At 40.7% G+C, this 16,958-nt stretch overlaps 1 protein-coding gene across 5 annotated transcripts in view; it reads left to right on the top strand.

Moving 5' to 3' along the window:
- Positions 1–16,958, top strand: part of IQSEC2 (IQ motif and Sec7 domain ArfGEF 2) — a 575,830-nt gene that overhangs the window by 405,744 nt on the left and 153,128 nt on the right. The gene's annotated exons all lie outside the window — the stretch shown is intronic.

Below are 16,958 nucleotides of genomic sequence, written 5' to 3' on the forward strand. Positions count from 1 at the left end.
TTAGTAGATGATACAGATTCATAGTCTGTGTGCCACTGGAATGGTGCTTATTCAAACCTTATACATCTTGTCTTATGTTTGACACCTACCATTTGCAGACAAGATCTGGGGCCAATTAAGTTAACTCTCTCATGCTTGGATATCTTAAGTCATGTTCTTTTCTATCATACCTGCTCTTTAACAACAGTTTTTCACTTCTTTTTAAAAAAGCCTTATTGACATCTAACCCTAAGAAGTCATCTTTGGAGCTATATAATCTGAGCAATCATCACCCAGTTTGTAGCATTGGTAAGACCATAGAAAAATGGCTTATGTGCACTTATAGCTGTTTCAAATGATTGATGGCCTCTTGGAATCCTACTTATACAATTTCAAGAGACCTCCTCATGGCAAAAGAAATCATTATGCTACTCAGTTCTGGTCCATCTTCTTCTCTCATCAGAATATGACAGTGGTAGCTAGAGTCTTGGCTGATTGCCTGCGCTTCCACTGTGGTGTATTAGATACAGTTCTATAATGGTGGGCCTCTTAGGTTTGGTCGTACTCCCAGACAGTTTTCTCTAGGATGAACTTCCCTAGGGGCAATTTCTGTGGTGGAGGGTATCATATAGCTCCACATTGGTTTCCACTGGTATTTATGGTGTGCTTTTTATCTCATTTTATCACCTGATCCCTTCCATCTGTCTACCCTCCCTTAGTTAATTCCATTAAATCCTTTCTGGCCAAGAGTCACACAGGAGGCAATCATTCAGGCAGCCATCAGGGGTATGCAAATTTTAGATCATAACCTCTAGTCAGTGGCATCTGACATGAACTCTTGCAGATACAAGGGCTCTACAGTGCCTTCTATTATAGGAGTGCAAATTTATGGATATGCTCTCTGTAGGCTACTATATGAATGTGGCTTGACAAAGCCAAGTACATGTCCTGACTCATTGCTGTATGCCCTTCTCCTTTTTCCCCAGTAGATGCCACTATTGCAGTAAATTGGGGCACCTTCCTCTCCTAGAATGTTCAAGCTGCTCACTCTCATCCTCCTCTGCCTGCCTCCTCCAGTGCCTGAGCTAATGACTGATTTCAGGTAGTCTGGTCTTTACACCGTGGAGCCAGGTGATATGCATGGTGTACTTGCATCAGCCGAGAGATCAGTAGGAGCAGGAGTTTAGAATATTTATTTGTTTTTATTTATTTTACATTTGTTTACCGGGATAGTCCGACTGGATACATATCCATTTTCAGCGGAGGCCCCAGGAGAAAAGCTCCAAAATATCACAAATACATGAAGAAAAAAATAATACATATTTATAGGGAAAAAAACAGCAAAGATACACAGTATAGTTAATACAGCAAGTGAGTTAAAAATTCTTGTAAGGTAATAGCAATGGGTTACCAAATTTTGGAGAAGAAGTTGAATATACTTAGTGGAGACCCTGAAGTATTCTAATGTCTTGGTTTATACAGTTCATACAATATCATTGCTAAGCTGCTAATAATCAACTATATTTCTCCTTTCATGAAAAACATGAAGCTGCTTTCATTTTCCTTGACAGTTTGCTAAATGAAATTCTTCATGGGATGTCACCTAATTACTTGAAACTCAGCTCTTCCAGGACTGAGGCCTTGACACCAGTACATGTGGCTTCCACACTCTCTGCAGTTCCATACTTTTTCCATTATTATTTGCAGTGGAAACGGTTTGGGATCTGTACTTAACTTGTGTGAATTTGGCGTTGTTTTAATGAAAACCTGAGTGACACTTTAGGACCAAGTGTCAACTTTAAGTCCTTTTAACATTTCCGGGATATAGCTAAGATCAAGCTCCTAATGCCAGAAAAGAATTATGTAGCAGTCATTCCTGCTTTGTTTTTATGCACTTTGATTATTGCATTGCCCCTTTATTGGTACTTCCAAACACAAGCCTTGATTACCTCCACAGAGTGCAAAACTCTGCTGCAAGATTGTTGATGAGATTTCACTGGTATAATCATAATTCACCAGTCTTGCAGCCTGCAGGGATTACAATCACTTGCTTGGACCACCCAGTTCACTTCATAGTTAGTCTAGTACAAACAGCGGAAGGTGTGAGTTGCTCATGTTATATTGTTTGTTTTGCACTGGAGTAAGATCCCAGTACTCAATTCTAGTGAATTGTTGGTGATCTGAGTTATTTGTACTTTGGAGAAAAACCAGGACAGCAAGATGGGTCCACACTGCCTGTTAGTGGTTGCTCTTTTGCTGAGATGTAGTGACCATGAAGTAAGAATAATAAGGTAGGGGGGTGTGAAGGTTGAAGTCCTCTGCATAGGGTGTGCACACTGACAAAATATTTTTATTTGTGTCACATTTGATCATAGTTTTAAGAGCTTGATTACATGCATTATGAGAATGTAGGAGTACTAGGGCTGTCAATAACAAGATCTTATACTCAAGCTATTGTGATGCAAGATCATATACACTGAGAACATACAGTGGACATAGCCTGCAGATCTGTACTGGCTGCTGATGGCATCTAAGCTGGTTTCCCAAGTCAGCTATGACTTGGGTCTCACTTGTCTTCGGGTGCTTTATAAAATTGTTTTTCACTATGTTTTCTTTTGTTAAATACAAGGCATTCAACCATTTGTTTTCAAGTATTTCACATATTCATAAGTTGAATATTTGTTTCCAATGTTAAAAATTAAAAAAAAGAGGAAGCTGTATTACCCAATGTACTACAGCATGTAGTAACACAAGGAAGAAAGTCACACTGCCCAGAATGCTTCAGCTCAAGGCACAGAAAACAAGTACACAGTGCCCATTATGCTATATCTGGTAGTGGTGCAGAACATAAAGCCGCTTTACCCATTATGCTGCAGCATGCAGCAACACAGAGAAGGAAACAATGATCCAAGAAGTGATCCATCTTTGATAACCAGTAGGGCTCTATGTCACATGTGTTAGGACTGCTCAGCTATCAAAGCTTTTCTCAGGCTGCCTATCCAATTCTCATCTTGTATCACTTTAAGATTCCATCACTCCCCAGTTTTTGTTGATGCACAAAACCCTTGTCTACAAAAGGCTGTTTATTATATTTGTGTTGAAAATCCATGTTTTCTTTAGTTACCTTCAACTCTAATTTGATGTATGCCTCTGAGTGAGTCTTTTACTTCTCAAAAGTTTTCTTAACTTTTCTTATGTTTATTACATATTTTATTATTGCTCTTCTTCTTCCTTGTGTTGAGGGCCTTGAGCCTATGTAGGCCATGATAAAGCCTACTAGGTGTGCCTGTGATACTGGCATTTCACTCACTGATAAGCACACAACACATGCTGTCTTTTCTTCCTAGGTGAGGGGAAACAAAATATCCTGCTATGACATCTGCACCAGTTTCAATCACACCATAAGAAAAAAGAGGTACAGGAATTTACAGACTTTTTTCAACAAGTAGTTTTGTATCAGGCACATGCCCAGTACCTAACCCACACTCTTCCTCAGAGTCTGATTCAGAGTCCTCATTATCATTGTGGCCTACTAGCAGACAGAGGCCAGTCAGGAAATTCAGAGCAGTAGTCTGCAGGAAGGAGTATCTTCCTGCCATCACAAAGGTTGTTCCTTTGCTGTCCATGACTCACATTCCCCTCTTCCAATGATAGAGTTGTAAAAGTTAAAGTAATACAGCAAGAGACTCAGGAGGGTAACAGAACACTGATCATCCTGATAGTGAGCCATCCAGTTCAAAACAATATTTGTGCAGATGACCGTTGCCCCTTCTAGACCCTCATCACCCAGACAAACATCTGCTCCACTGCCTCGTATAGATTACAAGAGATTATCAGAAGCCATAGAAAGGTCTTAGAGCAGGAAACTGGCTAACCTTTCCCTCCAACTTCTGGTCCAAAGTCACCAAAAGTGTACAGCAGAAAGCCAGATGATGTCCTGGTCTCAGGGTCACCTCTGACCCAATTGCAGGTTTTCTTCCAACTCATGATTCCACTTCTTAGGATGCCCAGGTTGAGGCCTCCCTTTGTTGGAATAATTGTTAGCATTTCATAATCACCTTTTTCTGAGACCTTGTGATACAACAGTTATCCCCCCACACACGCAATAGTTAGTGTTCCCAATACTGTATGTGGCTTTGGTTCCATATCTGGTGTAGTACACACCACCCTTAGAATTCTCACCATTGACAATTCAAAAATATGTAACACCACTGTTTTGATTGCTGATTATCCTGATGCTGTCAGCCCACCTGTTAGACAACACCAAGCAATTCTGAATCAGAAATTATTTCTCTGTATGGCTCCTCCTTGGTGCCAGTTCAGGTCATAACAGAGCTGATCATTACTCTCTCTGCATTACAAGCTAAATTTGGGGCCTTTTAATTTATTGCTTTTGTGCCTAGATTGAATCTCCTTTCCCAGCCTAGTCTGTTGCAGTTTTCTTCCTAGAAGCATTTACATATGGAGTATCCTCCTCCAAAGAAGTACAGCCTTCTCTAAAGAGGCTTTGTAAGGCTGTGGAGAGAAAGAAGCCATGTCACCTTGTCACCTAATATATTACACAGGCAATGGCACAGAGAAGCGCTACATAGTGTACATAATATGTATTAGAACAGAGGAAAAAGGCAGATTGCCATCTGTACTACAAAATGCAATGGCACAGAACATGATGCTATGTTATCCTGTATGCCACAGTATACTGTGGTAGACAGGAAGAAGACATGATATCCAATGCAATACATTGTGTAGTGGTGCAGAGGGAGAAGCCATGTCATTCACTATACTACAACTTTTAGTGGCATAGCTGAACATGCCACACTACCATGTTTGATACAGCATGCAGTGGTACAGAGGAGGAAGCTTTGGTAAACAGTATGCTGACAGAGGTGTACAGTATTTCTTAGCAGATGCCCTTGATAAAATGATCCAGTAGCTCCAAACCAGTTTTTTGTCTATCCAGCTCTAACAGCATATTAATTCTTAACTCCATTAAAATTAAGCTTCTACTCTTTTAGCTCTGAATTTCTGAGTTAGGAAGTGCATGGTGGTAAAAGGGAAGAATATTAAACCATCCCTTTGCTAAGTGTAAAAGTTAAATCAAGGACAAACAGAATATATTGTACTACACTGTTTTAAGAATGTAGTACAGTAAGTACTTAAGAATTTGGTTGAACAAAGAGAGACGTGGTGGCAGATTAAACTTTCAGCTGATAAAGCCCCAGGTTTCAGTGAATATTAGATGTTTTTAAAAACAATGTGCTCTGTTTACATGAATTAGGCTATTTTTAAGCCAACAAGTACATCAGGTTTTTATTAATTGATTCAATGACTGATTAATTAACATCTTCTGATTAATCTACATTGTATTTAATGTCAGTGTTTTTAGTTGTTTTATTCATTCTGAAGAAGTCTGTTTCTGTGGATTACCTCTGGTTTCCTGTTGCTATTTCATTTTGTTTGTAGTACAGTAAGTGTTGTAAGAAAGTAATTTTTAAGTAGGGTTTAGAGTTAGTGTTACTTTGCTTTCCATACCCTAAAACACTCCTAGTAAGAGAAAGAGTGTAATGAACCCCCCCCCCAACTAAAAAAAAGTGCATTGCTCATTCCGTGTATACAGGACAGTCTTGAGTCTGAGTTAGGCACTGACTCCACAGTGAAGAGGTATGGTGATCTGTAATTGATTAATGGTCCTGGTGATGGAAGACCCAACTGGAGAACGTGGAAGTGTGCAGCTGATACCAGTTTGTCCATCCTGGTGGGGGGGGCACCCCAACTCACTGTATGATTGCCACCCTGCAGAGTGCAAAAATAAGCTCACAGACAAGCATGCCATGCAAATTCTATATTCACACAGTAGCCATAACTTGAACCTTGCACCCACCCATCAACAGAAGAGTACATGGGTCACTCAAGCAGTATTATGGAACCCTGTTCACTTATGGCTGCTACACAGGACCACTATGGCCAGGAAAAAATTATTCCTCTCCACAGCTGCCAGTATAACAGTAGGTTCTTGCCTGTGGCACCAGACATAAAGAATATAGTTACTAGAAGGCCAATCACTGGAGATAATTAACCTGCTGCTTGAAGAGAAGTCATCCCAGGTTTAAATATCTGGTTATTCTGAACTGAATATGAGAAACCCCACCAACATTATCACAAAGAAGGTTTAAAAATGAGATTTCCTTCAAGAATTGTTGCTCTGCTTACACATTTGCTGAGGCAGGCACTTGAGAATGGTGCATTACTCCCCATTGTCATAGCTGGCTTCTATACTTCTTGTACTCTGCATTAGAGGCTTTGCCAAACGAGAAGTACCTTAATACAATGTGACCACATTTGTTAGGAAGAAGCATAACTGTGCCATTTTCTTTTCTTTTTTTAAATATCTCACTTATTAAGTCTTTAAATCATTTATATAATTACGCACTTTTTCAGTCCAGTCATATAATCCTTATAAAAAGCTTAAATATTGGTGCACCATCATTGCACTTAAAATACAACTTTGGATGACAACAATGATTTTAAATATAATTTATACATCCTTATCAAAGGTGCATTCACTGGATTTACATCTACAGTTATTAACAAAATACATAATTTATAAAATGACAGGATAAATATATTTGCAAATGTAATATAACATGAGAAAAAAAACACCCCACACTCAGATTACTTTCCAAAATTTTTATCTATTAACTTCCCAGGTCTGGCTTGATTATAATAAACATTCCTAGTCTAACAAGCAGTAAAAACAAAATGAAAACTCCAGCAAAGCTAGAATTTCCACTGAGTGACCTCCTAAACCTCTTGTATCAGAGGCACATGGGATATATGCAAATGATCCTTATGAACATCAGGTGTTTCAGCTAATTGGCGATTCTAAATACTCATGACTTCTTTTGTCATTTTAATGGACAATTTCAAGCCAATGAAGCCAAACCCCATTAGCTGTGGATATGCTTATTTCAGCCTTATTATGACCTCATCAACACGGCTCATGCAGAATGTTTGACTAAACATAGAAACACAGGGCTGTTATACCCAACTGATGTCCATTATCATTAGGGTCACTCCAAAAAATATCCCAAACAAGAAACTAAAACGGTGAGTGAGAAGGTCACTGAAAAAACAATCAGTAAAAACAAAATGAAAACTCCAGCAAAGCTAGAACTTCCACTGAGTGACCTCCCAAACCTCTTGTATCAGAGACACATGGGATATATGCAGATGATCCCAAACGGATGATGGGATCATAGGTTCATAGATTAGTACTAAGCTAACTGCCCTTGTGAGCCATTTTAAGCCTAGCCAATTATCCCCTGTGAGACTCAAACCCTGCACCTTGTGTTTGTAAGGCAAACACCTTAACCATTAAGCCACCCTCCAAACCCAACCAATCATTTGCATAAGCTCATAACAATAGTACAAAAAGATTACAAAAATTTGATTTACAAACAATATACAAAAAGTTTGACAGTTGCCAACAATCGCAATTTACAAAAAGGTGAATGTAAAACAGAAAATATTACATTTCTTAAGCCTTATTAAAGACAGTAATATGGAGCTCATTAGATATATAACTAAAAACCATTGTGGTATTTTCATTTGGTAGAAGTAAGACAAGAAGATAGCAGAATAGAAAACATTTGATTGAAGGCATGAGAAACTAGCCAGGAGTATTACAAGAGCATAGCCATTGTTGAGTAAGGTATTCCTTTAGGAGTTTTTTGAAGCTATGACGATCTGTGTTTTTTAAGATATTCTGGGGTAATAGGTTACACTGTTTGGCTACTATGAAGGAGAATAGAGAGTCACCGAAGTAATTATGGGACTTTGTAACCTTGAGTTTAAGTTTATCGGATGATCTAAGGGTCCTGGAGTTGGTATTTAGTTATACTAGGTTGGAGAGTGTAGGGCAGTTTTCAGGTTTGTGGATAATAGAGTGGGCAGTGGTGAGCTGATTGAACAATAACAGATTGGGAAATTCAAGCCAGTGTAAATTTCTGAAGAATAAGGCAATGATGTGTCCTTTTGGGTATATTAGCAGCAAATTTTGCTATTTTGTTATAGCAGGAATCAAGTAGATGCAAATCAGACTTGTGCAGGTTAGTGAAAAGTTGAGAAGAGTAGATAGGAGGTGGGATCTGGCTGTGGCTAGTCTGGCATTTGGAGTAAGGTAAGGTTTGGCCCTATATAGAGCACCAAGTTTGATATGAACTTTCTTTATCATGAGTGATATGTGTTTATTGAATGTTAGGTTGTAGTCTATAGTGACACAAAGTAGTTTTGTTTGGTTAACTGATTCTGTTATAGTGCTATTAGTGGAGTAGATGGAGAGAGGAGGTGGTTTTGCTTTGGATTTCCTGTTAGAGAAGATAATTAATTTTGTTTCGTTTGGGTTTAGGATGAGTTGAAGTTCATTTAGATAATTTTCAATATCTAGAAATGACTTCTGAAGTTTATCTTGGAGTTCTTGGGGTGTGGGAGCAGAGCAAATAAGAGTAGCTTTGTCAGCATATTGAATAATAGAAGCAGATTTAGTGGCAGTGTTTAGACTATTTGTGAATATAATAGAAAGGAGAGGGCCAAGGATGGAACCCTGAGGAACCCCAACAGAGACTGGGAGGAGTGTGGAGAGTTTATTATCCCATTTAGTTGCCTGTTGTCGATTAGTAAGGTAGCTAAAGAACCGGTTGAGAGCTGTAGAGTTAAGGTTGAAGTAGGCTAGGGTGTTGAGTGGTAGTTGGTGGGATACCGTATCAAAAGCTTTGGACATATCAAGGAATATAGTAGAGACTAGTTGTTCATTGTTTTTGAGGAAGTTGATGTAGTTAGTGAAACTCTCCTTCTTCTTCTTCTCTATCTTTGTTTCAGCTATATTTTACCCTGTTCACTACTTTAATTTTCAAATCTTGCATCTCTCTGTCTGCCATGTGGTCGACTTAATGCTCCTAATATTGTGGTAGTCTTCAGCCCCACTACTTGCAGTCTGTTCATTTGCTATTTTAATTATGTATGCAAAATGATCCATTGATCTAACACAATTCCATTGACTTTAGATAGATAAGCAGTGTAAACAGCAAGTTATAGCCAGTTTATACAAAATTTTACATGAGCAACCTGAAAGACATGTTTTATCTTACTTCACCATACCTTAAATTTGACTATGTCGTTTTCACTTCACTAGTGACACAGAGTGATAAAGCCCAGACTGCTGCCCAGATAACCCAAGTTCAAATAGTAGTTTCCGTACTTAAGGATGAAGCAAGGGAGGATGGGAATGCCTATACTAGGAGGCAGAAGCTTGCTGGAAGTTTCTCTGTTGAGTTCCAGCAGAGGCAGTACTTCATCAGAGGATGACATTAAGCTGTTGAGAGGAGGGCAGAGAAGGCATGACCACCCTGAGGGCCCAAGGGCCCAGGAAGGGGACACGCACTCATGCATATCACCATTGCCATCCAATCTAAACAATGACATCAGCATGCTATGGGTGGGAAGTTAGAGATTGAGAAAACCCTGCAAGCAGCAGTATGATGGTTCCTTGCACAAACTCATTGCACACACTAAGTGCCTTGAAACCTCACACCCCCAGAAGAGCCTTCATGCATATTTTTGGGGTCAGCTTGTGTGTGTGGGAACCTCATCCAGAAAGGAAACCCTCCAGTGAAAGATTAAACTGGGAGGGGACCCGAGGGTTCAGGGAGGAGGGACAATTGGAAGAAGATATACAGGATTTCTGAAGTGACTGATGGCAACCAAAAATAGTTATTAAAAAAGTGTATGTAATTTTCAGTGTTGTGAGCTGACTGAAACTGATACTCTGAGCCTACAGTGCTTGATTCATAGTTAGCATCTTGAAAATGATACTGCTGTAGGGGTGCCTGTGACCATGATCAGGCAGACGTAAAGTAGAGTTGTGTGAAATCTTACCATAACAGTAGATGTCCTTCTCTTCACTGTTGAAGTATTCTAAATGGAAGGAATCTCCCACCCAGGGCAACCTGACAGCCACTATACCAAAGCCTAATAATCTTGTATAAGCCATACGTCACACCTACATTTCCTGCACAAAACATAGGACATAAAAGGGAAATACAGATGCAGCTGCTGAGAACTGAATTACCCCAGAAGAGAACAGACTTCATAGGACAAAGGTGTCCATGCACATCCAGAAGGAAAAAAATGAAAAAGGGAAACCCTCAGCCAGAATGGAATCTGAAACAAAAAACAGAACAAACAAGAGGGGTTGGAGGAAGGGAGCAAATACTGTAACAGTGAAGGGAGAGCAGCCAGTGCACAGGATTAAGGTAAGATTTTTACACAAATATACTCTGTCATGTTATATCACTGTTGCAGTATTCTAAACAGAAGGGAGAGTAAAAAAGCTCAAGAAACAAAATGGGAGGTGGAAGACTGAGAAGAGTCCTCAAGAAACCCATATAAAATGGCTCCAGCAAAACCTGCTCCAGCCCTAAAGCCATATGCAGTGTATAATGTTTAGTAAAAGGTATGCACTGAAGACCAAGTAGCAGCTTCTCGAAGAAGGCACCAGAAGAGGCAACAGCCATAGTGAAATGAGCTCTAACAGAAGTAGACAGATATTTACCATGAGAAGTATAACAAAAGGAAATGGCCTTAGATATACAAGAGGAGATTGTTTGCTTAGATACAGCCAAACACAATGTGCTGGGATGAAAGGATACAAAAAGCTGATCAGTCTTATAAATGGCCTTAGTTTTATCCAAATGGCACCTGAGCTGTCTATGCAAATCCAAGGTATTCAGGGCTCTCTCACTAACAGACTGTGGAGAAGGGAAGAAGGAAGGGAGTTGTATCAACTGATTCAAGGACAACCCATTTACCACCCTTGGGCATAAAGGAACGATTAATATGAAGGGACACCCTGTCCCTATGAAAAAACAAAAAAGGAGGAATGGCCATAAGGGCCTGAAGTTCAGAAACTCTCCAAACAGAAGAAAAGAGCCAGCAACATAACAGTCTTCCAGGTATAATGTTGCAAAGAAGCAAAATCTGCAGGCTCAAAAGGGGCCTGGGGCAATTTTTCCAAAACAAAATTAAGGTCCCAAGGAAGAAGAATAGGTTTCCTTGGAGGCCTAATATGCAGGACATCTTTAAGAAATTGTTTGACCTCAAATCAAGAAACCAGAGGAGGATTCAAGGGCAGACAAGCAGAAATGGCTAAAAAATGGGCCTTCACAGAAGAATAGGCAAGGCCAGACTGGAACAAATCACACAAATAAGAGAGAAGCAGAGGGACCCCACTGAAAAAGGGTCCTGGTTATGAGCATGGCACCAAGCGGAAAATCTGTACCATTTGGACATATAAGATTTTCTGGTTGAGGGTTTCCTTGCCTCCTGTAAAACCCTGAGAATGTCCTCAGAATAAAGGTGCCTGAAAGGGATCAAAACCATATCATCCAGAGTGTCAATTGAAGAGTGGACAAGTGAGGATGGATGAGAGACCCCTTGTCTTGTATGAGATGATCCAACTGTTGAGTTAACTTGTGGTGATTGCCCCTGGCCAGATGCATTAATTTGGGGAACCAATGCTGTCTTGGCCAAAAGGGAGTCACTAGCAAGATTTTTGGGGAGTCCAGCTGAATCTTCTGCAGGACTCTTGGTAGTAGAGGAAGATGTGGGAAATCATAAAGATACGTACCCTTCCAAGGAAAAGAAAGGGTGTCCATCTTCTACGCTGGATGGCATTGCACTCTGGAGCAGAAGAAAGGAAGCTGCCTACTTAGAGGAGAGGCAAAAAATCTACCTAAGGAATACCCCACTGATGGGCAATGTCCAAAACCATGTCTCTGTAAAATATCCATTTGTGAACCTGTGTTTTAGACCTGCTCAGACAGTCTGCCACTAGACTGTGCTCTGAAGGAATGTGTACTTCCTGAAGAGTTAACTGATAACTGACAGCCACCTCCAAACCCTGAACAGCCATTCTGCAGAGGAGGTTAAGATGTTATCCCTCCCTACTTGTTGACATAACTTGTTGACATACCTCTTCACTGTAGTGTTGTCTGTATACACCTTCAAGGGGCCTGGGGAAAAATGGGGTGTAAAGCTTGAAGAGCCAGAATCAGAACTCTCATCTCTTTGATGTTGATATGGTCTGACTTCTGATGGGGGGGCAGAGACTCTGAACTTTTGGGTGACCAAAAGAACCCCACCCCATGTCTGAGCACTGGTGAACAGCTATTGAGAAGAGACTCAAGGCTGAAAGGGCAGACCTGGGTTGAGAGCAAACTGTTGCATCTGTCACTCAAATTCCTTCTTTAGACAGGGAAGTACACTGAAATCCAGACAGTGACAGTGCTGCAGCCAAACTGACCAGAGGTACATTGAAGTTTCTGCATATACAGTCTGGCAAGAGGGAGCACTGGAATAGATAATGCCATGAATCCCAGGGCCCAAAGAAACTCCCTGCCTAGCATGGCAGTCAGAGGAAGAAGAGACTGAAAGAAAGCTGTCAATGAAAACTCTTTTGGAGGTTGAAGTGAGGCCATCATTGCCAGTGTCTGAATCCTGCTTCCCAGATATATATGATCCTGAGAGGGAGTCAGGACAGACTTTTGAAAGTTGATAGTCAACCCCAGACTTTGAAGAAGAGGGAGGTGAGCTCCAGATCCTGTAACAGGTGACCGGGAGAAGACGTCTAAAGTAAAAGGTCATCTAGATGAAAAATCTGAATGCATTGGAGCCTGCAGAAAGGAATCACATGAGATAGGCATTTTGTGAATACCCTTGGGGCAGTAGAGAGGCCAAAGGCCAAAAACAGAGCACTTAAAATGAAAGGAAGACACAGAGAAATGTAAAAACTTCCTAAAAAGAGGGTAAATATGGATATGAAGGTAAGCATCTTTCAGATCCAAAGACACAATAAAAGCTTGGGGTAGTAAAAGAGGAAACAGGGTTTGAAAAGTAAGCATCTGAAAAAAAAGGGACCTTAACAAAGGTGCTGAGCAGGGAGAGATCCAGAATAGGTCTCAAAGGGCCCTCCTTTTGAGGAACCAGGAACATCCTGGAATAAAAACCCTTTCCTACTTGGGAATGGGGGACAAGTTGAATGGTTCCATGGTTGACCAGGGACCCTAGAACCTTTGGAAAATGAGGAAGTTACTCTAGAGGAGGTTGAAGTATCCCAGGAAAAGGAGGGATAGCTTTCCATACTATGAAGTTATCCTGACGGATGACAGAAAGAACCCAATAGTCTAAAGTGATGAGACTCCACTGTGGAAAACAAAGGGAAAGCTGAACGGAAAAAGGAACCTAGTTTAAGAGAAGGTGGGACCAATTGTCAAAAAGAAGCAAGCTTATTAGATAAAGGAGGCTTCTGGCCCACAAAAACTGAGAAGCCTTAGCTAGGGGGCCTGCCTACCACCCTTCCTGTCCTTGGAGGCCTGGCAGGGTTGCATGCGAACAAAAGCAGATCTAGAAGGGTAATTCCTCTAGAACTTAGGGATAGGAGAGACAAAAATATGTTTAAGGTCCTGCCAGGCTTTGCCTTTCTCTTGAAGAGACTTAAACAGGTCAGTAGCAGAAAGTCCCAAAAAGATGTTTATTATCCAAAGGAGCATCCACTAACTTGGCCTTAATGGCCTCAGGCAGAGATTGGAGATGAAGCCAAGAATAATGCCTCATGATGGACCCAAAAGCCACAGCCCTAGAAGAGGCATCAGCAGCATCATAGCTACACTTTACAGAATGGCGAGCCACATTAGAAGCAGAATCTAAAATAGATAAGGCAGAGGATTTCCATTCATAATCAAGGAGGTCAGAAATAACCCGAGAAGCCTGAACAGGTCTGTATTAGAACACCGAACATTCAAAATGTCGAGTGTTCTAATAGCGAACCCTACCAATCGAAAATACTAAACATCGAACATTCAGAACAGCAAATTTTTTCCTAGGGAAAAAATTTGTTGTTCCAAAACACATACACACAACACAAGCACACCAAACAAACAGCAATCCACACACATACACCTAAAGTCTTACACCTAACCCTAAACTAAACTATACATACACCTCTAACTATCCACTTACCTTAACCCAAACCCTAACCCTAAGGTTCATCACTATCGCACAGTCACCTCACCCGTGCCCTAACCCTAACTCACCTACCCCGCCCTAACCCTCACGTACACACAATCGCACACTTACCTGAACCCAACCTGTAACTTTCCGCCAGAGCGCTGAAAATACCGAAGCAACAGAAACGGACAACTGAATTCTTTCCCTAGGAAAAAAATGTGTTTTTCTGTTTTTTCGATATTTTCAGCGTTTGCTGAAAATGGGTCGATATTAGAACACTCAACATTTTAAATGTTCAGTGTTCTAATATAGACTCGCCTGAACAATCAAGGCCAGAGCATACCTGGTCATTGTGGGTCTTAATTAACAGCCCTAAATGCCAAAGTAGAAGCAGTGTAAACTTTCTTACCAAGCCTCTCCATTCCCCTACTATCCTTATCAGAAGGCAAAAGTCTGGAAGAGGTCAAGAGCTTAGAATGTTTGTCAGAAGAGACTGACACCTCAGCAGGATCAGCAGAAGGACATTTAAATAAAAATTGATAATCCTCAGAAACCTTATAGAACCTATCAGGTAGGTGTCTTAGGAGCAGAAGGCTGAGAATCAGGAGACTTGGAAGCAACAATGAAAGTGTCTAACAAGGCAGTCAACACAAGAGGAACTGCCGATACTTTAGGAGTATCCACCTCAAGCAACTAATAATATCTTCTCTGATTATCAGACACTTGAGAAGAATCCCACTTAAAGTATTCCATCATCCTACCCCAAAGGACAATTCCTCAAAAGGAGACTTCTCCTCAGAGCCATAAGCCAAAACTGAAGGCATCTGTGAAGAATGGGACAAAGCCCCCTCATCAGACATTGAATTCTCATCCGAGGAATCCAGTTCCCTAAGCTATTTAGAAGGGGTAGAGGTCCAAGGAGGAGCAGGTACCAAAACCCCTTGTGGAGGGTTCAGGGCCATCAAGACAGAAAACAAGCCCTGAGTAAACTCTTACCATTTCCTTTGAGGATCCTTAGAATGGTCCAAAACATGCTTCATTTTTTTGTCTTTTGTTGGAAAGGACATCAGCCCCAATAAATACCAGAGGTTCTGACCCTTGGCAAGATTTGATAAAAGAACACGGAATGTTCTCCCTGACCACTATCTGTGGAATCCCTCTAGGACCCTCAGAGATAATCAACCATGGTTCCCCCTTGACATCCAGAGCAGATGCCTGCAAAGCCTCAGAGGATGTGCAAAAATATGTATCAATGCCAGCCTCTGATGGGGTAGTGGCAGTGGAATCCGATGTAGATGCCAAATGACTTACAGAGCTATTATCCACTTCTAGAGGGGCAGAGAGGCTGAACAGCTAAAGAATCTGACTGAGACTTCTTGGCCTCCTTCTTACCTAGCAGGAGTATCTTAGAGTTAAAGGATTCTGCCATGGTACTCCGGATAACTGTTTAAGCCATTGGTTTTCAAGATAAATGGCCAGGGAAGACAAACAGCTTTTGAGTGTTTTAGGCACAAATGCCATACAGATACTACAAGAGTTATGGTCGTGGAAAGCACCCAAACAAAAAAGACACTGTTTTTGAAGATCCTTATGGAGAATCTGCCTCCCACACTGACATTCTCCCTTCTTCGATGACAAGAACTGTAAGTAGCAAAATAAAATACAAGGGCAAGAAAAAAAAAACATTCCAATGGGGCACTTATGTGGTGCCTAGGTATTCAGCACAGCAGCAAGGTAATGAGACCGACTAGTAATAATGGCATTCAAACTGGCAGCAAAGAAGTTCTGGGTAGCTGCATTCCCTTCTATACCCTGTGTTTTTTGTTAGGAGCATAGGTGTGACATACAGCACATAAAAGATCATTTGGCTTTGTTATGCTGGCCGAGTGTCAGGCTACCCTAGGCAGGAGATCCCTTCTGTTTAGAATACTGCAACAGTGATATAGAAGGACATTAGTAATGAGCACTCTTCTGATGTTCTTGTTTACTTCTTCTCACTCTCAGAGTTTATAAATGTCTGCTTTCAGGGCTTTTAAGTACAAAGTGCCAGTTCTAAGTTAATTCTGATGCTTTTGGTGAAATAGTTTTCAATTGAGTTTTTTGGGAGGAGATGACGTTGAAGGCCCTGCATTGCTTCACTAAAATAAACTTGAATTTTAACTGCAGTAGAAGGTGATAACACTTTAAATCTGACCCAGTAAGAGTTTGTATTTGATCTGCTTCCTATCTGCTGGATTTACACCACAGTTTAAAATGAATCTGGGTATGGTTATTTCATTTACCAAGCACCATTTTTCTACAACTCTTCATTACCTTTGTGGAACTTGTCTTAGCTAGTGCTTACAAGGAATGTCTAAAGGTCCTTCTTTGCTTCAGAAGCCAGTGGAGTTGCTTAGCCCCTGACCTAGAATGAGCATACATTTTGGTTGTTTTCCTAGCCATTTTCTGTATTATATGTTGTAACACTTAAAACCGATCTCTGATTAATCAGGTTATCTTTACATACTTCATCAGATAAACCTGAAATTAAGTGAAAGTTCACTTGAATATAGTGTGATGTTGGATTTTAAGCACATGATATTAAACTTGATCTGTTATGCCATGCCACTACTTTTTAATATGTTTTTGGCCCCTACCCCCTATAATTATCCAACATCTATCCTCTGTTTCCCCATTTAATGTTTTTCATAGTAAGTGTTGCATTACTGATTCTTGGGTCTTCCTGCCATGCAGATTCCTGCAACCAGCCTGATTTCCAGAGTCTTTACATCATCCTTAGCTAACGGACATCTAAGGACTGACGTCTGGACATTGGCTTATAAGAAAGTCATCCATCGGCACCAGCTTCAGTTCTTTCTAGCTGTGCAGTCCGAAGCACTTCTCCCTGTGTACTTGTTTTTTCCAGAGTTTCTTCTCCC

Source organism: Protopterus annectens, chromosome 1.part0 (genome assembly GCF_019279795.1).
Source record: "Protopterus annectens isolate FY-2018-M chromosome 1.part0, PAN1.0, whole genome shotgun sequence".
Lineage (NCBI taxonomy): Eukaryota > Metazoa > Chordata > Ceratodontiformes > Protopteridae > Protopterus > Protopterus annectens.